Below are 27,896 nucleotides of genomic sequence, written 5' to 3'. Positions count from 1 at the left end.
GATGTCCGGTGTGTCAACTTGCTGCTTCCTGATGACATTTGTTTTTTATAGAGTTTTATATAGTGCGAACTTGACCCGAGGGTACCGGGTATCAAATTGCTTTACACGAGCACCAGTTGCGTTACATGAGGACACATTCATTTTTGTTAGGCATGGGGAGATTAAGCGATTTGTCCAGAATCACAGGATGTTGCGCGCCCTTGCTGAGACTCGAACCTGGTTCCCTAGATTCAAGGTCGACCGCCCTAGCTGTTAGGCCAACTCCTCTCCCCAAATGATACAGAACTGAAGCAAAAAGAGGTACAACAGCTCCAGAGGTGGCCTCTCCACCAAGTTTGGAGGCACCAGTACCTACTGGCGCTGCGGCATACCGATACCCAGGGTCCTGGACCCCAAATGGTAAAAACAAGAAGAATCACCAAAAGCACACACCCATCATGGGACATCGAGAAATCCAAGACACACTTCCTGAGTGTTCCGGCTGTCCCAAAATCTCTTTTTCAAGTTGCCCGCTCCTGACAGGTCAGACACCTGACGCCTGGCTGACCTGTTCGCTCTGCACCTTGCCTCACCGGCCCCAGCACTGACTGACCAGCTCTGGTCCCATGGTCCATAGACCCTTGTGACCTTCTTCTGCCAAGAACACCCACCGGACTTACCTGTAAGTCCATCTGTGCAGTGTATTTTCAAGTGGCCCCCTTCATCTTTGCGCACCAGTTTCCAAGACCCTTAGCACTCCGCTCCTGCCCAATCCGGAACGCTCCCGAACTTCTCCTCCACACTACCACAAAACGTGCATTCGTATTATCTGGTTTTACCTCTGTGTACCATTTGGGGATTCTCTGGACTCTCTTTACTTTAGTACTTCTTTTGAGTACACTATTTTAGAGAGCCAGTTTCCTACAATCATGTTTTGTTTAATTGAAAGTTTCGATTATCTTAACCCCTCTGTTCTTTGCTTGCCATTATTTTCCTGCCTTTCACTATTTCTGCCTTGGCGTATAAGATCATAGGAGAGACTGGGAGAAAAATAAAACCTTTCCACCCACATACCTTACCTTCACTAAGTTCAACTCACAAAAATAGATATATATGTAGGCTCATCTTGGCAAGTTGTCACGGTAAAAGGATCGCCCAAAACTGTTCTTCCTTTTAGACAGGAATTATTCTTTTGCCCAATGTTTTGACGCGGAAGGACCTCTTACAGATGTGCACAGAGGAGGCAATAATGCAAGGGCATTTGTAAGTGCCGAACTACTAAGAGAACCAGAGATGCCCTAACCAGGTACAAACCCATGTCATGCTGAAGGAAAAGCACAATTGAACGGTGCCTGTTGGACTTGGCCCTTCTGGCAGGTTCACCCCTGAACTTTTTGCTTTTTATTGGTTACGTGGTGTGGTGATTTTTGGTTTCTGCGCACTTTCCCTGTGTCCCAGGGTAAAGTGCGTGCGCGCTCTGAGTGCATGTGGTGAGATAGGCCTGCCCTCCCATAGGAATGCATGGGGAATGTATGTGTCCCTAGTAGTTCCTGATGCGTGGGGTGTGCAGGCCCGAGTTTGGTATGTACGGACTCGTGGGATTGAATGCTGCGCGATGATGTGTGCGGCGTGCATGTACCTAGTGTGGAAGTGCCACTTCTAGAAGTGGGCACTTCTGTGTGCAGTGTGTCTGGCGTGTGATTGGCTGGAGCTGGCTGGTGAGCCTGGCTCCAGGAGTCTGGTTGGGTCTGCCCCAGTGGTGAGTGTGAGATTAGCATGCTGCTGGCTGGGGAGGAGTACACCTGGGTCCTGAATAGGGCAGGGTTTTCCCCACACAATGCTGGCTGCACCCCCTGTGGTGCGACTGACGACCCTAGCCCTGCCAGTGAATAGAGTGAGGGGCTGAGCACATCAAGGGTGCTCCCCAACCAGCTGCGACTGGTTTTCCCCCTCACCCTGAACCCAGAACAAAGGGATTTGGTGTATAAAAAGGGGCTGTGTCCCCTTACAAAATGTTCTTGTTCTGCACTTGAATCTACCAGGGGCGTGCTGCTGCTGGGGCCCAGGGGAAGGCTTGCCTCCCTGGGCCCTGCCCAGCCCCTGGATGCCATGGACGCTGGAGGACTTCTGGGACCATTCTTTGCCATCGCCCCATACTTTCCAAAGACCTCTTTGCTGGGAGCTTTTTGCTCCATTTCTTTATGCCTCCAGGACTTTATTGACCTAGCGCCTGGAAAGCGCTATCTTTTCCCCCAGGAAGGAGGAACATGTGGGCCTTGGCAGCGCTGGGCTGCGATCTCCGCCGAGGGAATCCCGACGTAGGGATTCCCCCGTAATGCTGGCCTCGCGGGTGCCCACCCCGCTGCCTTTGCGTTAATTTTAAGTGGGTGCCCACCCCGCGTCATGGCCGCCTATTTTGATATTTGAATAAGCGGGTGCCCACCCCGCTGTACGATGTCCTAACCGAGGGAGCCTACCCCTCTGTGCTGCCAAAGTTTGCCGCTGCCGCCCGCGGCCCGCCTGGTTGTGGGCGGGGCCGCGGGACGGAATAGGAAGTGCCGCCATTTGCCCCGGAGCCTCGCAGGCTCCACCAGTGAAGTCCCGGTCCCGAGATGGGGGACCGGGCGAAGGCCGGCGCATCCAGGGACGGGGCTCTCATGAGGTGAGAGAGCCCCGCCAGTACAGAGAAGTCCCGGTCCCACCAGAGGGACCGGGCGAGGAGAGAGCCCAGCATGTGAGGCGCCGCTCCGGAGTCCCCGGAGACCGATTCCTGCCTCCGCCTCCCCCAGCCGGTGAGTGCGAGAGAGTCCGGGTGGGGGGGGAGGCAGTGTCAGAGCGGCCCCGTCTGGCAGCGGGCCGCTCCACCGAGGCAGGCATGTTTGCTTGAGCGCCCCTTCGCTCCTACGATTACGGGGGCAAGTTCTTTTTCTTTGATTGGCGCAGGTTATCTCTAGAGCCTATGTGGCTCCAACGTGGGCATGATGTGTTTAGGCGGCCCCCCGCCCCCTTGTGGGCACGACTGTTTCTCGAGCCGGCATGGCTCCAACGGGCCTACTTGTTTTTAGAGCCCAGAGAGGCTCCAACAATGGGGCATAATTGTCTTTGAGCCTCGGTGGCTCCAGCGCTATGGGGGCATGCTGTTTCTAGAGTCTAAAGGGCTCCAAGGATGGGCGCAGTTTGTTTTGAAGGGCTAATGAGAGCCCCTGCCGCTATTTGCCTTCCCCAGCTGCGCAGCACTTAGTGCCAGCTGCAGCATTTAGGCCCTGCTTTGTCCCCAGCTGCCCAGCAAGTAGTGGGCAGCTGCTACGTTTAGGTTCTGGCGCAACCTGGACTCTGATGTGATTTGGGTGCTAGGAAATGTACGGTGTAGTATGTTTTGCGCACCCTGTTTTCATGCTTTTGGTGCTAGGAAATGTACGGTGTAGTATGTTTTGCGCACCCTGTGTTCATGCTTTTGGTGCTAGGAAATGTACGGTGTAGTATGTTTTGCGCAACCTGTGTTCATGCTTTTGGGGTTAGGAAATGTACTGTGTATAGTATATTTTGCGCTCCCTGTATTTCATCCCTCTGGATAGGATTTCTGCCTAGGAGGTTGTTTTACCTTGTTTAGGTTGATGGTAGGGAGAATGTACTTCCCTGTGTTATGTACGCCCCTAGTGTAGGTATACTTAGGTGGCTAGGTCTAATGCGTTAGACCTGCGAGAAATTGCATAATGTGGTTTATGCCCCTGTGATGGATGCAGGATAGGTTTTATACCTGATGCTAGTGTGATGAAGCTGAGGTCATTATTGCGCCAGTAGATACTGGTTATGTTCTACATGTACACTTGGTAATTTGTGTTATGTTCTAAGAGTGCTAATTCCTGACAGTGGTCCATGTGGCCCTGTCCCCTGTACATATAATCCCTTGTAAATTCTGCCCGTGCCTGTTGGCACATTGTAGAGTGTGTGTTTTTATCTAATGTGTTGTGTATAATACAAAGGCTATTTTTATAGAATACCTTGTGTGGAGTTTCCTTTGTGGTGGGCCTTGGGTGTTGTTGCTGGGTGCGCGCGCAAACGCTTTACACATCGCCTCAGGGATAAGCCTGACTGCTCGTGCCAAGCTACCAAGGGGGTGAGCAGGGGTTATCTTTGGCGTGTAACTCCCCAGCCCTGACTAGAGTGGTGGTTTCTGTCTGGCTTTGCCGCAAGCCCTAGCCAACCAGAAATCGCCATTTCTAACATTGGTGATCAGCGGTGGGATTTGGACTTGCGTTTGCGCTGTACCGCAGCGGCAACTGGCCGCACTACAAAACTCTGCATTTAGATAAATCACATGGTATAGGGATTATTGTTCTAAGTTTGTTTTTAAATGTCATTTCTTTGGAAATGTCTTTCTTGTGCACTGTGAGTTAGGTGTCCCTAGCTCGGGAGGGTAGATCAACCCCCTAAGTGCAATGTGTTCTGGATTCACCAGTAAGGGTGGGATCCAGTGGTGGCAGCAGATGTGTGTCCAGTGCATGTATTCCCATTCCCAGTCCCAGAGTAATAGTACCTGTGTCACGTGGTGGTCAGGTTGAGAAATCAGGGGCGGTAGAAACTGTCTTACTAGTCTGGGGGGTGTGAGTGTGGATGAATGATGTGAGTTCTCTGAAATAAGGAGCTTGCTGGTTGATTGGGTGTGAGTTCTCTGGGATAGGGAACTTGCATTGGGGAGTGATTCCAAAAGTAGTGGCTGAGGTGTCTTCCAGCCCAGCGTGGTGGAAGAGGTTCAGAGTAGCCCAGCTAGGTCTCGGTGTAGGGGCTCACGGCCTGTCTCTGCGGAGAAGGAGTGGGTGGGACTGCGTGTCTCCAGGTGCCCGAAACCCAGTGTCCGGGCCTGGATGGTTTCTTTAGGGAACATCAGGTCGGGGGCCTAGGCTGTACCAATAGGTCACTTGAGGAGGATCTCCCAGTGTCTAGAGGGCGTGGAGCGTCTGTAATCAGAGCTCCAGTAGTCCTGGTGTCTGGCGGTACCGCTCCAGTTGGGAGGGTGCGGAAGTCCAGAGGGAGGGGTGAGAGGGGGAGGGATTCCCCAGTGGGAACCAGTAGGTCAGGGACCAGCCGGGAGGGCTGTGTCGACACTGAGTGACCGTGGTGTCGCCACTTCTGTCCTGGGGGGTCTGCACGCACTGTCAGATGGACAGGAGGTAGTGAGATCAGCGCCAGGCAGACTGTCACACGACCCATTAGTTATGGGTCACCCTCGTTAAGTCCTGGTTCGCCAGGCATCTGACCAAAGGGTACATCCCTCGGTTGGGGAGCCAGTAGTCGGTGTTTCCGGATCTGGATGTAAGGGCGGCTGTAGTCCTGAGGGCAGGTGGGGCTCATCTTAGGTGAAGAGACCCTGCTCTACAGTGGAAGGGGGTGCAGAGGGAGGGAGTCCTCGCCTCTGACCCCTTGGATCCCAGGTGGTAGACCAGTTGGTGGAGAGAGGTCCTGAACTGGTGGGAGAGTTGTGTTCTGGTGGGTGCTTCCCTGGGAGGGTGCGGAACCCCAGAAGTAGAGGTAGGGTGGGGCATTCTTGCCCGTGACCTCTGGTCAGCCTGAGGGTGCGGACCCTAGGTTGAAGGATCAGTGGTAGTTGGGAACTACACTGAGAGGGAGAGTGGAGAATGGCTTGTATGCCAGGGGTTACTACCCCCCACTCTGGGTTTGGCAAGGACCAGTGGTATCTGGGTGGCCTAGGGCCTGGTCCTGGCCGTGGAAAACTAGGTAGTACCAGTGGGGTAGCCTAGTTGGGCCTGAGTTCTTTTCGGTTGTTTTTTTTCAGATGGAACCATGTTGATTGAGAATGGCGTAGAACCGGAGAGTGTCCCTGCAGTGCGGGCCTGCATCCGTGTTCTATCGCCCCAAGCAGGGAAGTCCATCACGGTGGTGATTGGTCTGCCCTGCGTTTTGGCTGGAAGGGGGTTGTGTTGGACTTGGCCCTTCTGGCAGGTTCACCCCTGAACTTTTTGCTTTTTATTGGTGACGTGGTGTGGTGATTTTTGGTTTCTGCGCACTTTCCCTGTGTCCCAGGGTAAAGTGCGTGCGCGCTCTGAGTGCATGTGGTGAGATAGGCCTGCCCTCCCATAGGAATGCATGGGGAATGTATGTGTCCCTAGTAGTTCCTGATGCGTGGGGTGTGCAGGCCCGAGTTTGGTATGTACGGACTCGTGGGATTGAATGCTGCGCGATGATGTGTGCGGCGTGCATGTACCTAGTGTGGAAGTGCCACTTCTAGAAGTGGGCACTTCTGTGTGCAGTGTGTCTGGCGTGTGATTGGCTGGAGCTGGCTGGTGAGCCTGGCTCCAGGAGTCTGGTTGGGTCTGCCCCAGTGGTGAGTGTGAGATTAGCATGCTGGTGGCTGGGGAGGAGTACACCTGGGTCCTGAATAGGGCAGGGTTTTCCCCACACAATGCTGGCTGCACCCCCTGTGGTGCGACTGACGACCCTAGCCCTGCCAGTGAATAGAGTGAGGGGCTGAGCACATCAAGGGTGCTCCCCAACCAGCTGCGACTGGTTTTCCCCCTCACCCTGAACCCAGAACAAAGGGATTTGGTGTATAAAAAGGGGCTGTGTCCCCTTACAAAATGTTCTTGTTCTGCACTTGAATCTACCAGGGGCGTGCTGCTGCTGGGGCCCAGGGGAAGGCTTGCCTCCCTGGGCCCTGCCCAGCCCCTGGATGCCATGGACGCTGGAGGACTTCTGGGACCATTCTTTGCCATTGCCCCATACTTTCCAAAGACCTCTTTGCTGGGAGCTTTTTGCTCCATTTCTTTATGCCTCCAGGACTTTATTGACCTAGCGCCCGGAAAGCGCTATCTTTTCCCCCAGGAAGGAGGAACATGTGGGCCTTGGCAGCGCTGGGCTGCGATCTCCGCCGAGGGAATCCCGACGTAGGGATTCCCCCGTAATGCTGGCCTCGCGGGTGCCCACCCCGCTGCCTTTGCGTTAATTTTAAGCGGGTGCCCACCCCGCGTCATGGCCGCCTATTTTGATATTTGAATAAGCGGGTGCCCACCCCGCTGTACGATGTCCTAACCGAGGGAGCCTACCCCTCTGTGCTGCCAAAGTTTGCCGCTGCCGCCCGCGGCCCGCCTGGTTGTGGGCGGGGCCGCGGGACGGAATAGGAAGTGCCGCCATTTGCCCCGGAGCCTCGCAGGCTCCACCAGTGAAGTCCCGGTCCCGAGATGGGGGACCGGGCGAAGGCCGGCGCATCCAGGGACGGGGCTCTCATGAGGTGAGAGAGCCCCGCCAGTACAGAGAAGTCCCGGTCCCACCAGAGGGACCGGGCGAGGAGAGAGCCCAGCATGTGAGGCGCCGCTCCGGAGTCCCCGGAGACCGATTCCTGCCTCCGCCTCCCCCAGCCGGTGAGTGCGAGAGAGTCCGGGTGGGGGGGGAGGCAGTGTCAGAGCGGCCCCGTCTGGCAGCGGGCCGCTCCACCGAGGCAGGCATGTTTGCTTGAGCGCCCCTTCGCTCCTACGATTACGGGGGCAAGTTCTTTTTCTTTGATTGGCGCAGGTTATCTCTAGAGCCTATGTGGCTCCAACGTGGGCATGATGTGTTTAGGCGGCCCCCCGCCCCCTTGTGGGCACGACTGTTTCTCGAGCCGGCATGGCTCCAATGGGCCTACTTGTTTTTAGAGCCCAGAGAGGCTCCAACAATGGGGCATAATTGTCTTTGAGCCTCGGTGGCTCCAGCGCTATGGGGGCATGCTGTTTCTAGAGTCTAAAGGGCTCCAAGGATGGGCGCAGTTTGTTTTGAAGGGCTAATGAGAGCCCCTGCCGCTATTTGCCTTCCCCAGCTGCGCAGCACTTAGTGCCAGCTGCAGCGTTTAGGCCCTGCTTTGTCCCCAGCTGCCCAGCAAGTAGTGGGCAGCTGCTACGTTTAGGTTCTGGCGCAACCTGGACTCTGATGTGATTTGGGTGCTAGGAAATGTACGGTGTAGTATGTTTTGCGCACCCTGTGTTCATGCTTTTGGTGCTAGGAAATGTACGGTGTAGTATGTTTTGCGCACCCTGTGTTCATGCTTTTGGTGCTAGGAAATGTACGGTGTAGTATGTTTTGCGCAACCTGTGTTCATGCTTTTGGGGTTAGGAAATGTACTGTGTATAGTATATTTTGCGCTCCCTGTATTTCATCCCTCTGGATAGGATTTCTGCCTAGGAGGTTGTTTTACCTTGTTTAGGTTGATGGTAGGGAGAATGTACTTCCCTGTGTTATGTACGCCCCTAGTGTAGGTATACTTAGGTGGCTAGGTCTAATGCGTTAGACTTGCGAGAAATTGCATAATGTGGTTTATGCCCCTGTGATGGATGCAGGATAGGTTTTATACCTGATGCTAGTGTGATGACGCTGAGGTCATTATTGCGCCAGTAGATACTGGTTATGTTCTACATGTACACTTGGTAATTTGTGTTATGTTCTAAGAGTGCTAATTCCTGACAGTGGTCCATGTGGCCCTGTCCCCTGTACATATAATCCCTTGTAAATTCTGCCCGTGCCTGTTGGCACATTGTAGAGTGTGTGTTTTTATCTAATGTGTTGTGTATAATACAAAGGCTATTTTTATAGAATACCTTGTGTGGAGTTTCCTTTGTGGTGGGCCTTGGGTGTTGTTGCTGGGTGCGCGCGCAAACGCTTTACACATCGCCTCAGGGATAAGCCTGACTGCTCGTGCCAAGCTACCAAGGGGGTGAGCAGGGGTTATCTTTGGCGTGTAACTCCCCAGCCCTGACTAGAGTGGTGGTTTCTGTCTGGCTTTGGCGCAAGCCCTAGCCAACCAGAAATCGCCATTTCTAACATTGGTGATCAGCGGTGGGATTTGGACTTGCGTTTGCGCTGTACCGCAGCGGCAACTGGCCGCACTACAAAACTCTGCATTTAGATAAATCACATGGTATAGGGATTATTGTTCTAAGTTTGTTTTTAAATGTCATTTCTTTGGAAATGTCTTTCTTGTGCACTGTGAGTTAGGTGTCCCTAGCTCGGGAGGGTAGATCATCCCCCTAAGTGCAATGTGTTCTGGATTCACCAGTAAGGGTGGGATCCAGTGGTGGCAGCAGATGTGTGTCCAGTGCATGTATTCCCATTCCCAGTCCCAGAGTAATAGTACCTGTGTCACGTGGTGGTCAGGTTGAGAAATCAGGGGCGGTAGAAACTGTCTTACTAGTCTGGGGGGTGTGAGTGTGGATGAATGGTGTGAGTTCTCTGAAATAAGGAGCTTGCTGGTTGATTGGGTGTGAGTTCTCTGGGATAGGGAACTTGCATTGGGGAGTGATTCCAAAAGTAGTGGCTGAGGTGTCTTCCAGCCCAGCGTGGTGGAAGAGGTTCAGAGTAGCCCAGCTAGGTCTCGGTGTAGGGGCTCACGGCCTGTCACTGCGGAGAAGGAGTGGGTGGGACTGCGTGTCTCCAGGTGCCCGAAACCCAGTGTCCAGGCCTGGATGGTTTCTTTAGGGAACATCAGGTCGGGGGCCTAGGCTGTACCAATAGGTCACTTGAGGAGGATCTCCCAGTGTCTAGAGGGCGTGGAGCGTCTGTAATCAGAGCTCCAGTAGTCCTGGTGTCTGGCGGTACCGCTCCAGTTGGGAGGGTGCGGAAGTCCAGAGGGAGGGGTGAGAGGGGGAGGGATTCCCCAGTGGGAACCAGTAGGTCAGGGACCAGCCGGGAGGGCTGTGTCGACACTGAGTGACCGTGGTGTCGCCACTTCTGTCCTGGGGGGTCTGCACGCACTGTCAGATGGACAGGAGGTAGTGAGATCAGCGCCAGGCAGACTGTCGCCACGACCCATTAGTTATGGGTCACCCTCGTTAAGTCCTGGTTCGCCAGGCATCTGACCAAAGGGTACATCCCTCGGTTGGGGAGCCAGTAGTCGGTGTTTCCGGATCTGGATGTAAGGGCGGCTGTAGTCCTGAGGGCAGGTGGGGCTCATCTTAGGTGAAGAGACCCTGCTCTACAGTGGAAGGGGGTGCAGAGGGAGGGAGTCCTCGCCTCTGACCCCTTGGATCCCAGGTGGTAGACCAGTTGGTGGAGAGAGGTCCTGAACTGGTGGGAGAGTTGTGTTCTGGTGGGTGCTTCCCTGGGAGGGTGCGGAACCCCAGAAGTAGAGGTAGGGTGGGGCATTCTTGCCCGTGACCTCTGGTCAGCCTGAGGGTGCGGACCCTAGGTTGAAGGATCAGTGGTAGTTGGGAACTACACTGAGAGGGAGAGTGGAGAATGGCTTGTATGCCAGGGGTTACTACCCCCCACTCTGGGTTTGGCAAGGACCAGTGGTATCTGGGTGGCCTAGGGCCTGGTCCTGGCCGTGGAAAACTAGGTAGTACCAGTGGGGTAGCCTAGTTGGGCCTGAGTTCTTTTCGGTTGTTTTTTTTCAGATGGAACCATGTTGATTGAGAATGGCGTAGAACCGGAGAGTGTCCCTGCAGTGCGGGCCTGCATCCGTGTTCTATCGCCCCAAGCAGGGAAGTCCATCACGGTGGTGATTGGTCTGCCCTGCGTTTTGGCTGGAAGGGGGTTGTGTTGGACTTGGCCCTTCTGGCAGGTTCACCCCTGAACTTTTTGCTTTTTATTGGTGACGTGGTGTGGTGATTTTTGTTTTCTGCGCACTTTCCCTGTGTCCCAGGGTAAAGTGCGTGCGCGCTCTGAGTGCATGTGGTGAGATAGGCCTGCCCTCCCATAGGAATGCATGGGGAATGTATGTGTCCCTAGTAGTTCCTGATGCGTGGGGTGTGCAGGCCCGAGTTTGGTATGTACGGACTCGTGGGATTGAATGCTGCGCGATGATGTGTGCGGCGTGCATGTACCTAGTGTGGAAGTGCCACTTCTAGAAGTGGGCACTTCTGTGTGCAGTGTGTCTGGCGTGTGATTGGCTGGAGCTGGCTGGTGAGCCTGGCTCCAGGAGTCTGGTTGGGTCTGCCCCAGTGGTGAGTGTGAGATTAGCATGCTGGTGGCTGGGGAGGAGTACACCTGGGTCCTGAATAGGGCAGGGTTTTCCCCACACAATGCTGGCTGCACCCCCTGTGGTGCGACTGACGACCCTAGCCCTGCCAGTGAATAGAGTGAGGGGCTGAGCACATCAAGGGTGCTCCCCAACCAGCTGCGACTGGTTTTCCCCCTCACCCTGAACCCAGAACAAAGGGATTTGGTGTATAAAAAGGGGCTGTGTCCCCTTACAAAATGTTCTTGTTCTGCACTTGAATCTACCAGGGGCGTGCTGCTGCTGGGGCCCAGGGGAAGGCTTGCCTCCCTGGGCCCTGCCCAGCCCCTGGATGCCATGGACGCTGGAGGACTTCTGGGACCATTCTTTGCCATTGCCCCATACTTTCCAAAGACCTCTTTGCTGGGAGCTTTTTGCTCCATTTCTTTATGCCTCCAGGACTTTATTGACCAAGCGCCCGGAAAGCGCTATCTTTTCCCCCAGGAAGGAGGAACATGTGGGCCTTGGCAGCGCTGGGCTGCGATCTCCGCCGAGGGAATCCCGACGTAGGGATTCCCCCGTAATGCTGGCCTCGCGGGTGCCCACCCCGCTGCCTTTGCGTTAATTTTAAGCGGGTGCCCACCCCGCGTCATGGCCGCCTATTTTGATATTTGAATAAGCGGGTGCCCACCCCGCTGTACGATGTCCTAACCGAGGGAGCCTACCCCTCTGTGCTGCCAAAGTTTGCCGCTGCCGCCCGCGGCCCGCCTGGTTGTGGGCGGGGCCGCGGGACGGAATAGGAAGTGCCGCCATTTGCCCCGGAGCCTCGCAGGCTCCACCAGTGAAGTCCCGGTCCCGAGATGGGGGACCGGGCGAAGGCCGGCGCATCCAGGGACGGGGCTCTCATGAGGTGAGAGAGCCCCGCCAGTACAGAGAAGTCCCGGTCCCACCAGAGGGACCGGGCGAGGAGAGAGCCCAGCATGTGAGGCGCCGCTCCGGAGTCCCCGGAGACCGATTCCTGCCTCCGCCTCCCCCAGCCGGTGAGTGCGAGAGAGTCCGGGTGGGGGGGGAGGCAGTGTCAGAGCGGCCCCGTCTGGCAGCGGGCCGCTCCACCGAGGCAGGCATGTTTGCTTGAGCGCCCCTTCGCTCCTACGATTACGGGGGCAAGTTCTTTTTCTTTGATTGGCGCAGGTTATCTCTAGAGCCTATGTGGCTCCAACGTGGGCATGATGTGTTTAGGCGGCCCCCCGCCCCCTTGTGGGCACGACTGTTTCTCGAGCCGGCATGGCTCCAACGGGCCTACTTGTTTTTAGAGCCCAGAGAGGCTCCAACGATGGGGCATAATTGTCTTTGAGCCTCGGTGACCAGGGCTATGGGGGCATGCTGTTTCTAGAGTCTAAAGGGCTCCAAGGATGGGCGCAGTTTGTTTTGAAGGGCTAATGAGAGCCCCTGCCGCTATTTGCCTTCCCCAGCTGCGCAGCACTTAGTGCCAGCTGCAGCGTTTAGGCCCTGCTTTGTCCCCAGCTGCCCAGCAAGTAGTGGGCAGCTGCTACGTTTAGGTTCTGGCGCAACCTGGACTCTGACATGATTTGGGTGCTAGGAAATGTACGGTGTAGTATGTTTTGCGCACCCTGTGTTCATGCTTTTGGTGCTAGGAAATGTACGGTGTAGTATGTTTTGCGCACCCTGTGCTCATGCTTTTGGTGCTAGGAAATGTACGGTGTAGTATGTTTTGCGCACCCTGTGTTCATGCTTTTGGGGTTAGGAAATGTACTGTGTATAGTATATTTTGCGCTCCCTGTATTTCATCCCTCTGGATAGGATTTCTGCCTAGGAGGTTGTTTTACCTTGTTTAGGTTGATGGTAGGGAGAATGTACTTCCCTGTGTTATGTACGCCCCTAGTGTAGGTATACTTAGGTGGCTAGGTCTAATGCGTTAGACTTGCGAGAAATTGCATAATGTGGTTTATGCCCCTGTGATGGATGCAGGATAGGTTTTATACCTGATGCTAGTGTGATGACGCTGAGGTCATTATTGCGCCAGTAGATACTGGTTATGTTCTACATGTACACTTGGTAATTTGTGTTATGTTCTAAGAGTGCTAATTCCTGACAGTGGTCCATGTGGCCCTGTCCCCTGTACATATAATCCCTTGTAAATTCTGCCCGTGCCTGTTGGCACATTGTAGAGTGTGTGTTTTTATCTAATGTGTTGTGTATAATACAAAGGCTATTTTTATAGAATACCTTGTGTGGAGTTTCCTTTGTGGTGGGCCTTGGGTGTTGTTGCTGGGTGCGCGCGCAAACGCTTTACACATCGCCTCAGGGATAAGCCTGACTGCTCGTGCCAAGCTACCAAGGGGGTGAGCAGGGGTTATCTTTGGCGTGTAACTCCCCAGCCCTGACTAGAGTGGTGGTTTCTGTCTGGCTTTGGCGCAAGCCCTAGCCAACCAGAAATCGCCATTTCTAACAGTGCCCCACCCACCACTAACAGGAAACCCCATCAGCACCTTCAAAGAGGAGATAAAGGATGGAGAGGACGTGCTTGATGGTGTCAAACAATCCAACCACTCACCTGTGAAGAGTGCTTTTAGCGCCGATCCTGGATGCAAGAGTCCCTTTGCACGTCCGCTTCTCGTCACTGATAACGTAGCATGGGCTACAATCAATCAGAATTAGTCAGGAGAGAGGTAACATTCACTGCAAAGACTGCTGGATGAATTGTCCTCGAATAGTTGCGCAGGCTTCCTATCCTTGACTCGTATCTCTGTTCTCTTTGGCCATTATAAGCAGGAAATGTGGCCAAAAGACCACAGCTGCCGACTTTGGAAGCAGGCTCGAGTCCTGGCTTCAGATCAAACCCTCGGCAGGGTCTGATTTAGAGTTTGGCGGATGGCTACTCAATCATAAACGGGACAGAGCATCTCCCCCCCTTATTACAAGTGGATCATATCCTAATGCACTTGTGATGGAGGAGACAGGATATCTGCCACATTTGTGATGGAGTACCCATCGGACAAACTCTAAGTTAGGCTATTAATCGCCCTTTGCCTGGAAACGTGTAAAATAATCTGATTCTCATGTAAAGGTCTCTAATGTCCTTGGGTTGAATTTGTGCAATGTCAAACTGTAATAAATAAATAAATAAATAACTAGTTGGCCAGTGGTCACCCTTTGGCTGCTGAACTCCTGGAACTGCAGGGTTCTCTCACATTAACTCTCCACAAACTCTCCAGCATCTAGGCGCTTGCTAGCCCTTATTCAGAAGAAAGCTACATTAACTGCTATTATTATTTTTTATTACTGTACTAATGTGCCGAGCTAGCATGTTGTTTTTTGGCCAGTTCAGGGCACACGCATGCAGTAATAGTGTATCACCTCTACAAAGTCAAAAGAGCCAGTCCCTTCCATAGTATGCAGCGGTGTTCTGGGGATCACAAGTCTCTACAGGTCTTTGATGAAGAACCTAAGACAGTGGGATGAGAAGAGAAGGTTAGTGGGAGCTGAGGGTAGCAAGGGTGGTCAGAGCATAGGTAGGGAAGTGAGTGTCAGTTCTGTCTTCTTCGAAAAAACAATTTGCACCAAATGTCCATTCTATAATACAATCTGACCAAACTGTACGATACTATGTACATTTTACGGTCTACAGAACTCTGTCTTTGGCGCGTCCCTATTCTATTTTAATTCGAGTAACTGTACAGTTTATATGTATATGGAAGTGAAAAAAATATATATATATTTTCCCTTCAAGGTAAGTCATCTCGCTTGCAAAATTTGCTGAGGGCAGATTAGGGTGACAGCCCTCTCATCTCCTCTTATTCTGTATTCCCTCAGAACTTCATGTGCCTCTGCCTTGTCTCATTTGTCTCATCCCTTTCTTCAGTCTAGTTTCCTATGAGATCGCCCTCATCTCTTCCCTGCTGTACTCTGTGTATGTCTTCTCATCTCCAGCCTTCCTTATTTCTTGACAGTCTCTTTACACACACACACATGCACGCACACACACACACACAACTACTCCCCCCTACATAGTGAACAAGGATACAGATCATACAAGCCAGGAAACCCTCAGAAGGATTTGCAGGGCTGGTCTGCCTGACATACTTCCATGACTGCATGATTGATCTGCACTTGTAGAGATTATGCTCATCAAGAAAAAATGAAAACACTGAGTGCACTTGAAAAATATTGTGCTCTACTACTGTTTTATGAATTGTGTAGTTTTATTGTAATGATTTTAATTAATTGGACAATTAAGAATTGTGTGTACACTACTGCATGTGTGTGTTTGACCAAATACGTTATAGCTCCTCTTAACTTCAAGAACATACAGACATTGCTGAGCAATGTTGAAATATCATATTTTACAATTGTTGTGAATTACAAAACTTTGATATCAAGAGGAAAGCATTTAAAAACATACAATTCACTTATTGTAGCCCTTTTTGTGTCTTTCAAAATGTTCAGCATGTAAGGGTTAAGGAGGGCATATCTTGGGATGGTAGTGGTATTGACATCAAGCTTCTACACTGTAACCTCGGAGTAAGAAGAACTAGGTTAAAATCTGGACAAATATTGTGATCTTGGACAAATTATTTTCTGCATTTTTCACAGGTCACCTATCTACCCCAAGATTGTGCACCTAAAAGCAATTCGGGTGAAGTATACGTTATCCAATAAAAATATATTATTTCAGATTGAAGCAATATCAGCTTCCTTCACCGATGGCCAGATTCCAGAAGATGATGGATAAAACTTTCTAAAAAAAAGTCACTCCACAAACTGTAGCTTCTAAGCACCAAATTTAACAGGTGTTCCAGTTACCCAATGTAATGGTACTTTGTTTACGAACCTCGAAAGGATGGAAGAATGAGCTGACCTTGCTGGGATTTGAGCTTGAGACCAGCAGGTACCTCCTTGTTTATGAAGCTTTTACTACAAATGTAATAAAATTGCATTTTTCTTTTAAGAATTACAAATATCAGATTGTCAAACTGTTTTTACCTTCTATTATTACCACCTTTTTTCACAAATTGCCTGGGACTGGGAATCATCATGGCCTGGCTTATTTGGAAGACAGTGAAAGTAATGGAATATTTCACAAAACGCCCTTTCAAAACCTATGGCTTTTTATGAGATTTATGTGAAAATAGTGGTGTGATTTGCCCTGTGTAGGAAAGTAGATCTACTTCTATGGTCACCCCCACTTTTTGCCTTGTGCTAAGCTGTATTTTGACTAGTCTGACTGGGATCCTGCTAATTAGGACCCAGTCTATCTGATTTCTCCCTTTCTCCCTAAATTGTTGTGGTCAGTACTTAGTTACATCCCAGATTGGATACGGGGGTACCCTGATAAGACTCTAGTATATGCTACTAGGGAACCCAGGGCATAGGTACCCCCGAGGCGTCCCATGGGCCGAAGCATTTATTATGCCACCCATGAGCCTTCAAAATGGAACTACAGGCCTGCCATTGCAGCCTGTTCAAGCTGGTGATAGCACCACTTACTAAAGATATAGGTTTACTATAGTTAGGGTCACTGCACTTAAAACATATGTCACCCCTCTAACAGGCCTTTGCAATCCTGAAGGCATGGTGCTTGGTTCTAAGCGAGAGGGTGTCCCTGCATGAGCAGGACACCCCACCAGCCTACGGAGTCCATTCTCCCAAGTTGTTAGTGAAGCAGCCATATACAAGATAGACGGGCACCGTGTAATTACGCGATGACCATCTCGAAACTGGCTGCAACTAATCATATCATGTTTGGTATCAAACATGTTCGAATCATACTCCAACACCTTAAACAGTGTGGGAGGTATGATACCATGCACTGGAAGAGCCCTCCGTTAGGCTCTCCATGTCCCTGGTACCAGTCTTCCAGACCTGGACAACACAAAATAGTTGCTGCCGACCAGAGACACGATTCTGCCCTCCTACTGCGGAGTCAGGGTCGAGCAGGGGAAGGCAGAACAATAGGTATCCTGTTACAGGGAGGTGTGACCACCTCCCAGACAGGATTTAGTGTATTGGGGCAGGGTGGGTGCGCTTGCCAGCGCCATTCAGTCTTTATGTGGGGCACATTTGGTGTCCCCCTGCGTAGTCAAGTTCAAACCAGTCTTGGGAGGCGTTGGCTCCTGCTCTAGTGTGAAACTGGGCAAAGGACATGGGAGTAACCTCCCCTCTGTCCAGACCCTCCCTGGGAGTGTCCCCTGAATCTTCACAACCCTTTCCCTGGGATACTTAAGGGCTTACCTGGGTGTAGGTCCCTAGATTTGTCGTGGGATAAGAACCAGATCAGACACCACTTTTACTGTCTGGGAGCTCTGGAGTTCGCTGGACTTCGTTTGGTTGTGACTTAGTCTCCCTTCCAGTCTGCTGCATCGTCTGTGCCTGTGCATCATACAGGAACCTTCCAAGGCCTGTGAAACATCAAAGACACAGGAAGAAATCTCCCTTGGAGTGAAGGAGTCATTCCCCTGCATTCGCAGGCACCGCAACTAAGTCGACCAGTCTGCAGATTCTGAGCTCCTCCGGACTCTCTGGGTCTGCAACACAGGTGGTGGTTTTCCATAGATTCCGAGGCCTGCCCTGCCCTCTCACCAAGTTTGAGGCCAGTTTCCCTCATGGGGGTTGCAATAACCGAACCCCTGTGAACTGCATCCAACTTGCAGTGCAAAGACTTGTTGGCTTCCTTCCAAGAAGATCTTCGGGCTCCAAGTAGCCCCCGCCTCGAGCACCTTACTGTGACCAGAATCTTCAGCCACACTGCATCTTGTACATCGTGGCCAGCATCGTTTTGTGAGCTGCTTGCAGTCTTCTCGCGACTCCAGTGCCTCCGGCCTGCAGGTCTACTTGAGGGTCACACCTGTTTCTTTTGGGCTCCCTTGATTGCTCGGGGCCTGCCCTGACTCCCCTGCCTTTGGTGAGTCCCATGGTCCTTGCTGGTCCTGACGTTGCTCCTTCGTTGATTCCTCCGTTACTTGCCTCTTCCAAGGTTTGTTGGTGCTGCCGTCAGACAGCGACCCCTCAGCACTCGACATCCTTCGTGGGACAGCTTGTGCACAGCTCCTGGTCCTCCTCAGCGTCGCCTGGTCCTCACAGCTGCAGAGTCAAGGTCCTCGTCATTCATTCTGCAACACCCGACATTGGAGGGCCTTCGTCTTCCAAGTCTCCTGGTCACTCCTGAGTGACATAGACTCTGTCCCCTCTGCATGCAGGTACCTCTCATCAAGAATCCACCTTCGGATTCCACCAGACACTTTCTCCTCTTCCATGAGCGGCACTTTCCTGAAGTCCTCCATTGGAAACAACTGCGGTTTCTGACACCACTTCACACGTTTGCACCCAACTTCCCTGGTGTAGGTAACATGGGTACTAGGGTATCCACGGTTGGGGTGGCTCTCCAACCTTCTGTCTTCTGCAGGGTTTCTTCGGGGTCCAATGGGAAGGGTCCCTAATCTTTAAAAATCCAACTGTGAATTACACGTAGAGTTGTACGGAGCACACTGTCATGTTCCCACACTGCACACGCTCTCAGTGGGGTCCCTACTTATTCACCTTGGGTGGTTCCTTGGGTCCCCAGTGCTTCTACGTCCTCTCGAACTTGTCTTGATCTGAGTCATGGTTCTTATTTTTTTTGCAAAAACAATTTTTATTGCATAATTCAAGTACAATAGCCATCTGCAATGACCAGCATATCATTGGTCTTCTCCCAGTAATACACTCCATTGCATAGTACAGTGCAGACCACTTCCAACTACCAACGCACTGCCCCCCAACACTCCCCAAATACAAATACTCCCTCCCCCCACCCGCATGTCAGTGTGCCATAGTCGCAGGTACCGTGATAAGTCTGTCTCGTGATTGGCCGTGGGAGCGGCCGCGAGCCACTCTCCACCCCCATGATCAGGCACCAAGCAGCAAGGAGAAGAGAAGCCCTCCCGCCCCCACGTGTGACCCGTCAGCTGCCTCTCCACCGCTACGCTGCTGCATGCTGCTCCTGTGCTTCGATACCCTCCTCTGCTTCTGCGCCCCACCCCCGGAGGTCTACCACTAGCGCTTCCCATGCATGTGCCATGGCTAATGCCTTTTCATCATTTCCCCGCAGCGCTAGCTGCAGCCTAAGTGTACTCTCGCTACCCGCCCATTTTGTGAAGGTAGTTCTCCACCTCTCAAAGCTGGGGCCAGTTCTCGATTTCCAGTGCAGGGTAATTTCTCTTTTAGCCACCACCAGCCCTAGGTCGCAAAACTTGCTCGTGACTTTCGTGCGCGGTGTGTGGGGAAACCACAGCAGCAGCCAAACTCCCATTTCCACCCCCAATTCCCGCCCCGTTACTTGGGTCAAGCAATCAATGACCTCCCCCCAATAACCGCTGAGGACGCCACAGGACCAAAACATGTGCTTAAAGTCGGCCCCCTCCTCCCCACAGTGAGGGCACTGCGGAGCGGGACCCCCAAAATATTGAAATAATTTAGCTGGCGTCAAATAAGCCCTATGCAAGACAAAGTACTGCACCAATTGAAACCTGGCATTACGTGTGCTCTTCCAGGCCCATCTCTGTAACCTGGGCCACGTCAAGTCCGGGATGGGCTTCCCGATGTCCAATTTCCATTTATCCTTCAGCGCACTCAAAGGGGCTAGGTGTTCCATCGCCATTCTCTGATAGAGGCATGTAATGGCCTTGACCGTGCCCGCCGCCATGACCACATACTGACAGCCGGCAGCCGTCTGCGGTTCAGAGAGTCCCGTGTTCCAGTGCTTTTGTAGGGCTGCCACCAGGGCCGCGTGGAGTAGATAGTCTCCCCTCGGGATCCCGAAGGAATCCTGCAGTCCCTGGAATGGCTGGAGCGCTCCATTGAGGTACAGGTCCCCCACCATCTGTATCCCTAGGTCTTCCCACTGAGCCAGCCCCGACCAGTCCCCGCCGTGGGGGAGGGCCGTGCACATACCCAATGGGATCTCCGGGGCGTAGGGGTGAACAGTGCCGACCCTCCGCAAGCTGCGGTTCCAACACAACCGGAGCGTTCACTCCTCAAGCGTCAGCTGCGACAGCTCGAGTCGCTGCTGGAAGACAATAAAAGAAAGGACATGCCGCGGGATCACCCTGCCCTGCGGGTCTTCGGGACCTCTAAACTCCCTTGCCACCGCCTGCGTTAGCCAATGCAGCTGGGCCGCCAAATAATACCACTCGAAGTCAGGCACAGCAAGCCCTCCCTCTGCTCTGGGCCGTCGTAGTGTGGCCAGCGCCACCCGCCGTCTGCCAGATCCCCAGATAAAGCCCGTGGTCATGGCTGTGAGCCTGCGGAAGAACGACACCGGCACCCAAATAGGGAGCGTACGGAAAAAATACAACAGTCGCGGGAGCGCCACCATCTTTAGTAGCGCTACCCTCCCAGCTACCGAAAGAGGCAGGGTGCTCCAGAATCTAATACTGCCCGCTAGACCTCTAATCGCCCTCCCTACATTCCCCTCCAACAGATCTTGCTGGGTGCTGTAGATATGCACTCCCAGGTACGGCAGACAGCGAGCTTCACAGCGGATAGCCCCGAGGGCGGGGGGGGTCTCCTCCCACTGTGTAACAGGGTATACACAAGTCTTGCCCCAGTTGACCTTCAAGCCCGACAAGTGTCCGAAGTCCCTCAGTAACGCCTTGGCACCCTGTAAGGCCCCCTCCGCGTCAGCCAGGAAAAGCAGTAGATCATCTGCATAGAGGGAAATATAATGGGTTTCCCCCCGCAGTAACAGCCCAGCTGAGTCATGGTTCTTATACCACTTTCTTAGTATATGTTTTGACCCCCCTCTAGGTTCCATTGTGTATTTCGTGCAATTTACTGTGGGGCAGATTTACGAGAAAGTGACTTAGTGCATTCCGCAAGCTGCACCGCAATGAGCCACTCTCAGAGCACAGGAATGCAACATATTTACAATGATATGTCGTATTCCTGTGCTCTCCCTTGCGCTGGCGCACAAACAGCTGCCATGCGCTGGCGAGAGGCACCCTTGCACCATGGTGCAAGGATGCCTGCGTCATGGGGAGATTGTTTTTGTGCAGGAAGGGGTGCCTTCCTGCACAAAAACAATCACTACAGGCATTTTCCACTTTCAATGCGTGCTGAAGAATGCAGCACGCATTGAAAGAGGAAAAAAAGAGGAGAAATTAAAACATTTCTCCTCGTTGCACCTCCCTACACCTCCCCTGGGGAGCTGTAGCATTCACACACATTTCCAGATTAACGATTCCTCGTAAATCTGGAAATGTGTCTGGATCCATGAGTGTTGCATGGGAACAGCCACAGCAACACCCATGGAACACCCCTTTCACGCAAAGTGCTGCGTCTAAAGGGGCCGTATTTACAAGGACAGGAAAAGTCATGCAGGGTGGCATCTTAATCTATACTATCAGATTGCATTCTGGTATAACAAGCTGCTTTACACTTCTTCTGGACTATGCCTGAAGGCTGCTGTCCACAGCTACAACTAAGAGAGCTTTCTAAGGTTGTCGAAGACCTTTTAAACCACCATAAGGGTTGTCTGGACTGATGCAGGGTGTCCACTTACATAAGTGTACATCATATACCAGGCCAGCTTCTCACACCCTGTTTGGCACCATGTTATCAAAATTTATAAGGGGGAACTCCCAATCCTCACAGAGGAAATCTGGATGCTTTGCTTGGTGCAATTCGGAGCTGGAATTTGTAGTCAAACTTTCAGAGATCAACTATTATGTTATCTTATGTGATTGTTGTTTGGTACTTATTGGTATGAATGAATGAATGAATGAATGAATGAATGAATGAATGAATAAATGAAGGTGTTTTGTAGAGCAAGCAGTTACTCCAAAGAGTGACCAGTGCTAAAGAATATGAAGTTCAATCATCCTCTGCCACAGCTTTAGGACAGTGAGAAAAGCCATGTCTTGAGCTATTTCTGGAATAACAATTTGGACCCAAGGGACAGAGGTTCCAGAGGTAGCGGATTCCAAGCCTTAGCTGACAAAGAAAAGAGATTGAGCGGTCCCCTTTCTTGACCGCCTAGCCCATGGCACTACTGCCCGGGCAGCCATGGCTGACTGAAGTGTTCTGACAAGGCGATACAACTCAAATCTTGCAAAGAGATAGAAGAAAAAGGGCCATATGAACTAGAACCAAAGACTTAAAAAGAATCATCTTTTGAATTGGTTGCCAGTGGAGAGATCTAGGAAAACCAGAAACTCAAGCCCACCAAGGAAGTTTACACAATTAGGCAAGCTGCACTGTTCTGGACCACTTGCAACCTGCCGATGAAGCCTTCCAGAAGCCCAAGATAAAGAGCATTGGCCTGGTCCAACCTAGAGTGTCTGAACCACTGCTTTCCGAGAATGCATTGGAAGAAGAAAAATAAACTTCTTGTTGGCCCGGAGCAACACATTTGTTTGCCATTGGTATTACATTGTGACAGTGTTGTGCAATTAACAGTATGAAAACGCATAAGTGGAGAATATACCAAACCATCAGTCAGTGTCATCAAATTAACTCACTGCTTAAGAAAATTAAGAGTCATTCAGGTGTGGCAGCAATGACTCTAGAGAATAAATGAGATAGTGTAATAAAAATTGTGCAACCCATACCAATTTAGCTTTACTACACAGTTTGTTTCTTAGCAAGGGATAGTGGGGCATATTATCAAGCACTGCATTAAAATTATCGCCGCTTTAGAGACAGAAATCTGCCGCTAAAGCGGCAATAATGGGCTTGATAATATGCTGCAGAGAATTCACATAGAAGCCCATGTTGACACCAGAACATAGGCTTCTATGGGAATTCTCTGCGGCATATTATCAAGCCCATTGTCACTAATTTAGCTGCAGTTTTCTGCTGCTAAAGCGGCGATAATTTTAACGCCGTTTCTTGATAATATGCCCCAGGGTTCTTTAGTTAAAGGTGAGGGGAGCCTTGGTATTTTTGTCTGGGATACCCACATAAACCGATGTCCTTCCTGCAATTGGTTTGCAGTCTTTATGAAGTTTAGAGGGATTGTTTTTATTGTAAGCAACACGTTAATCAATCAGGGAATTATAAGCGCACTACTCACCCGTGAGGGTCTCAAGGCGCTGAGGAGGGGGGTACGCGGCTCCGTTCAGCCAGAGAGCCAGGTTTTGAGAGTCTTCCTGAAGGTGTTCAGGGAAGGGGTGCTGGGGCAGGGTTTTCTGTTAAAACCCGAACATCAGCTTATATTTTTATATGTCATAATTAAAATTACTAATAATTAATTACTAGATATTAATTTTGTTGAAGTTTCTGACTAATCAACCTTACTAATGAAAGAATTACACGTGGGGATGCATTTGTGTTGCTTTATTAATACGTGAACTAAGTTGGTGAGCAAATTAATAAAATATGTGTGGCTAAAGTGCTATTTGTTATATGTTTGCGCTTTGAAATAATACGCTTTAATGCTTCTTTATGTCGCAGATGGCTAGATAATTACATACACATAAGGGTATTAGTGGGAATTAACACTGTATAATCATTACGATGTAGTAACGTTGTTTTTTGTTTATTTTAATTAAGATTGTCCATTCTGGCCTAGTCAAAGATGGCCGACAATTACAGCCTGCATTTGAGTAGATGAAATACGAAGAGAGGCCTCGCTGAATATGGTTGAAATCCTGACCTCGGCCTCTGTCTGTATTAAAAGTTTCCGTGAGGACGGCAGCTCTGGGCTTGACGCCAGTTGTCACCAGTTATCCTTGGGAGAGAATAAAAGCCACAATGAACTTTGATAAACTTGCGGTGGCTTCACTATGATTCCGAGGAAGAGCATTCATGGATGTTACATTTTTTAGTTTGTGTTTCCTTCTTCCGTGTTTTTATTTTTGAGATTTTCGAGAGCGGAGGTTTTTCTAAATGTTGCGAGTCAACATCCTTTCCTGCTTGCTCTGCTCAACGGCTCAACGGACGTTTAGAGCTTGTTTGTAACTTTTAATGTGTAAGTTTTACTATAAATATTGTTAGACTAGAGAGGGTCTAAGGCCACTTCTTCCCGAACCTATGCTCGAGAGGATTGACGCTGATTGAGGGGACGGCGACTCAGGAGACTTTACTGAGAGACCTGTCCTGACCTAAATACGACATTTAGCTAGAATAGGTAACTATGAGAATAATGATTTTGCTATTGATTGACTTTCATTTGAACTAATGTAGATAAAACTAACCTTTTGTTTGAATCACAGTGTCGGGTGGTTATTTCTTTGTCAATTTATTGGGATCTCAGATGTGTTCTTATTGTTTAAATCATGACTCGAGACATATCAATTAGGTTGCATTGACCTCAGTTTAGATGCAGATTGATTTAGGAGTTCTCTCATATATTCAGTGTGGATAGAGTAATAGAATGAATGTTAGTGTGATGGGCCCTAGCGTATGATGAGTGTATGTGCGTATGACTGTGGAATTACTCTGTCCGTGGAAGTAGGGGGAATTTATAAGCTCCGATCTGCAGCAGTTTCCTGGTAGCAGTATGATGGTTTTGATTATTGTCTTGATCAGATAGATTGCTTGTACATAGGCTTTTGGATTTATTGGTTTATTGATTGATGTTGATATATGTACTAACAGTATATGTTAAAGTCGTCGTATTGAGTTCTATGTAGTGTGTACGGCTTCTGGAACGTAGGGAGCTGGTGACGGTTCCGTAGTAGGGCAGAGGGAAGTGAGTGCTGCTCTCGGGAAAGACGGGATTGTTGGCCCTGTACGTATGCAGGGAAGAGCGTGTGACAATTGAAGTTGCGCGTCGCATTGTCTGGGTTTGGAATCAGTGACATCGCCGTGTGTTACTATTAGAGACATATTTTCTGTATAAGAGGAGTGTGTATGGTAGCGAAGGTTATCTGTGAAACTCTGGTCTTAAGTCCCAGGGATCCGTAAGGTTTGCCGTTAAAGCTTATCGCTGGAGAAGTAATAGGTATTCTCTGAGCTTGATTGAAGGACTGGGCAGAGGTAAGCGCTGCTTGGTTAACGTGTGTTATAATTCTGTAGTAGGACAGACTGTTTGCTGTTCTCGGGAAAGGCAGGATTCTGTGAGGATGTGCTACATTTTCTGGTGTGAAAGTGCGTGAATGTATGAGCATTTAGTTAATTGTGAGACTCATTGGAGCATTCCTAGAGGAAACAGTTATAGAATGCATGATAGAAGGGCAGAGTAGAGGGATGTGCTACTGTGTCAACGAAAGAAATAATTCCGTGGTAGAGCAGAGGTAAGCGCTGTTCTAGAGGGAAGCGGGATTCTTGTGAGAAAGACTTTCCTTTACTATTCTGTGGTTAGCGGAGCAGATAATGGAGATGTTTATATGTTGTAACTAATAGATTTTGTAGAATCTGAAACGAAGTCTACTGAGAAGGCTTTGTAAAGGAGGGGTAGACGAGTGACAGGAGACAGAGTAGAAGCGACTGCAGCGACTACTGACGTCAGACAAGACCGCGCTGTGATTGGGCAGTGGAATAGAACAGTGCTTGTGCTGTGATTGGTGCGTTGGTGTGAGCCGCGCAGGGATTGGAAGGAGTACAGGGTGACGTAGACGCTCCAGGATTGGTGCGTTGGTGTGAGTCGCGCTGTTATTGGACAAAAGATCGTACAGTTGCGGAAAAGGACTAGAGGGTTGTGGTAAACGCAAAAATGTATTACCAAACGGAGGAAAAGAAAAAGAAATCCTTGTTCGGTAAAATTAAAAAATGGTTCGACAAGGATAAGGACATAATAACTAGGGAAGGCGAACTGCTACCTCCGACAAGAACTCCTGCATCCTTCATGGTTGCGAAATATGGGTATCATACCTGTATTTGGTTAGACAATTGGGCTAAGTACACTAAAGAAGATGGTGTTTTAGCGTTCCCGGAACATGGTTCATTTGATTTGGCCGTGTTGAGAAATTTACGGGAAAAGATGATGTGTCTAGAGCCTAGACCAAGGCCGACACAGTTTGAGGCATTAGTGGAATGGGAAGATGAGGTGCATGAGCGAGAAAAGCAGAGGAGTGGAGGCAATTATAGGTATATTTTTGGGAGGAAATATGATCGTGAAACTCATCATGATCGAATGAGGAGATGGCGAGATGCTAGTATGTCAGAGGAATTATATCCTATGAGAACTGTTGAGGAAGCAGAAGGGAGGAAAAATGTAGAAAAGGTACCTGATGCAGAATTGAGCAGGTATGGGGCTAATGATTATGAGGATGAAGTCTTGGATGACATGATTTACAAGAGACCACCTCCATATAGACCAGAACCAGAAGTGAGAACACCAGTTGCTACTCCAATAAGAGATACTTTGCAGATCATTAAAACAGAAGTTGCGACACCTGATTTGAAAAGTGGTAGCTCTTTCACGGAAAGAGAGAGAGAGGGAGAGCGAGAGAGAGAGAGAGTGCAATCAGGGATGAGAAAACAAGAGAGTTAGCAAGAACAACATCTGAGTTGACAGAAAAGATCAGAGAATTAACCAATAATCTAGAGGCTGTTACAGTGCCTGTAACCATAGGTCCGGTTATGCCTTTATTTGATAAGCAAAGAATGGGTGAAAATGGTTTGACGGTTCCCTACGTAGGAAGTGGTTTGGTTAATTCTTCGGGAGAGTCAGGAATGAGGATGGAAGAAAATAATTTGAGACAGCCGAGACATGACACATGTGGTGGAGGGTCAGATGTACAGCCTAATTCAGGATTGAATACTGGTTGTTTAGAAAGATCAATTTTGGAACCAAAGAGGATGGCAGAACGAGTGAGTACAGTGAAAAGATCTACAGAAATAACGGCTGAGGATTTGAATGATTGGTTGAAAGTTCTCCAAAAGAAGGATAAAGATTCACAGGCAGTGGATGTAGCCAGGTTGAGTATAGAACTGGAGGAACTCATAGCAGGAACAATTCCTACAGAGATGTTGAAAAATCATCATGATGGAGAGTTGTTATTCATGTGCAAGAGTATTACCTGGAGGGCTAAAAGTACACATGACAGGTTGAAAGGAATAGCGAGTGAAATGGGATTTGATATGGATAAGGTGAAAGCTTTGCAGAAGCCTTACAGGGTGGATTTTTCTGAAAAGGACATTGAGAATCTAAATGATGTTGGAAGAACAGGGCAGATTAAAGAAATGATTTCCTTATTGCGAAAATGGGGTGATGTGGAAAAATGGAAGGATAGGTGGTACAAGAAAAGGGAAGATTCAGTGGACAGGACTTACTCAGCATTTCCCGTTAGAGAAAAGGAAAAAACAGTGGATGCCTATCCTATGAGAGAGATTCCTGGAGGAGGATATGTACATGTCCCATGGACTAGACAGGATATTTTGTCATTTACGAATGATTTCCCTCGATTGAGAGAAAAGCCCGTTGAGTGGTATAGGCAGGTAGATAGGTTTGTGAAATTGTCAAAAGTGCTGTGGATTGACCTGAATAGTCTGTTTGATATAATTGTTCCAGCAGACTTGTGGGCAGAGTGTAAAATAGTTGTAGATTGGCCTGCTAAGGAGTATCCAAGAGATCAGAAAACAGGAGCACCAGACCCGGAGGTGATGAAGAAGTACGAGCAGGTTATTGTGTTCCTGAAGAATAAGGTACCCCCTAAAGAAACAGACTGGGTTAAGATAGATCGGACACATCAGGAAGCAAAAGAATCAGTTCATGCTTTTTATGAAAGGCTGATACTGGCTTTTAAACAGTTTAGTGGAGATGAACACCTGGGTGATAAGGATTTGAGTCATTTTGTATACAGATTTGTATATGGCTTGAGACCTGAAATCAGTGAAAGGATTCGAGAGCACACAGTTGATTGGCAGAGTAAAAAGATTGATGAAATCCTGAGACATGCGAAGTACTTCAGTGATGAGATGGAGGCAAAACAAAGAAAGCTGAAAGAGAAAGCAATGTGGGCACAGGTGAAAGTTGCAGAAAGACAGGAAGCACAGATGGTGGAACAAGCAAATAATCCAGGAAATAGGCCCAGATATGGTACAGGAAAAGGAA

At 50.0% G+C, this 27,896-nt stretch overlaps 1 long non-coding RNA gene across 3 annotated transcripts in view; it reads left to right on the top strand.

Annotated features, from left to right (window-relative positions):
- LOC146860111 (uncharacterized) overlaps positions 1 to 27,896 on the top strand; it is a 91,142-nt gene that overhangs the window by 44,755 nt on the left and 18,491 nt on the right. For 2 of the 3 annotated variants that reach the window (XR_014979097.1, XR_014979095.1), the window contains one exon: positions 15,515 to 15,809. This is a non-coding gene — a long non-coding RNA (uncharacterized LOC146860111). Of the gene's footprint in view, positions 1 to 15,514; positions 15,810 to 23,449; positions 24,032 to 27,896 lie in introns of those variants that run through there. The other variant, XR_014979096.1, reaches the window with a different exon arrangement.

The sequence above is a fragment of the Triturus cristatus genome, chromosome 3_1 (genome assembly GCF_964204655.1).
Source record: "Triturus cristatus chromosome 3_1, aTriCri1.1, whole genome shotgun sequence".
Lineage (NCBI taxonomy): Eukaryota > Metazoa > Chordata > Amphibia > Caudata > Salamandridae > Triturus > Triturus cristatus.
Note: the sequence above shows the minus strand (reverse complement) of the source record. Positions and strands in the feature narration are given on the sequence as shown.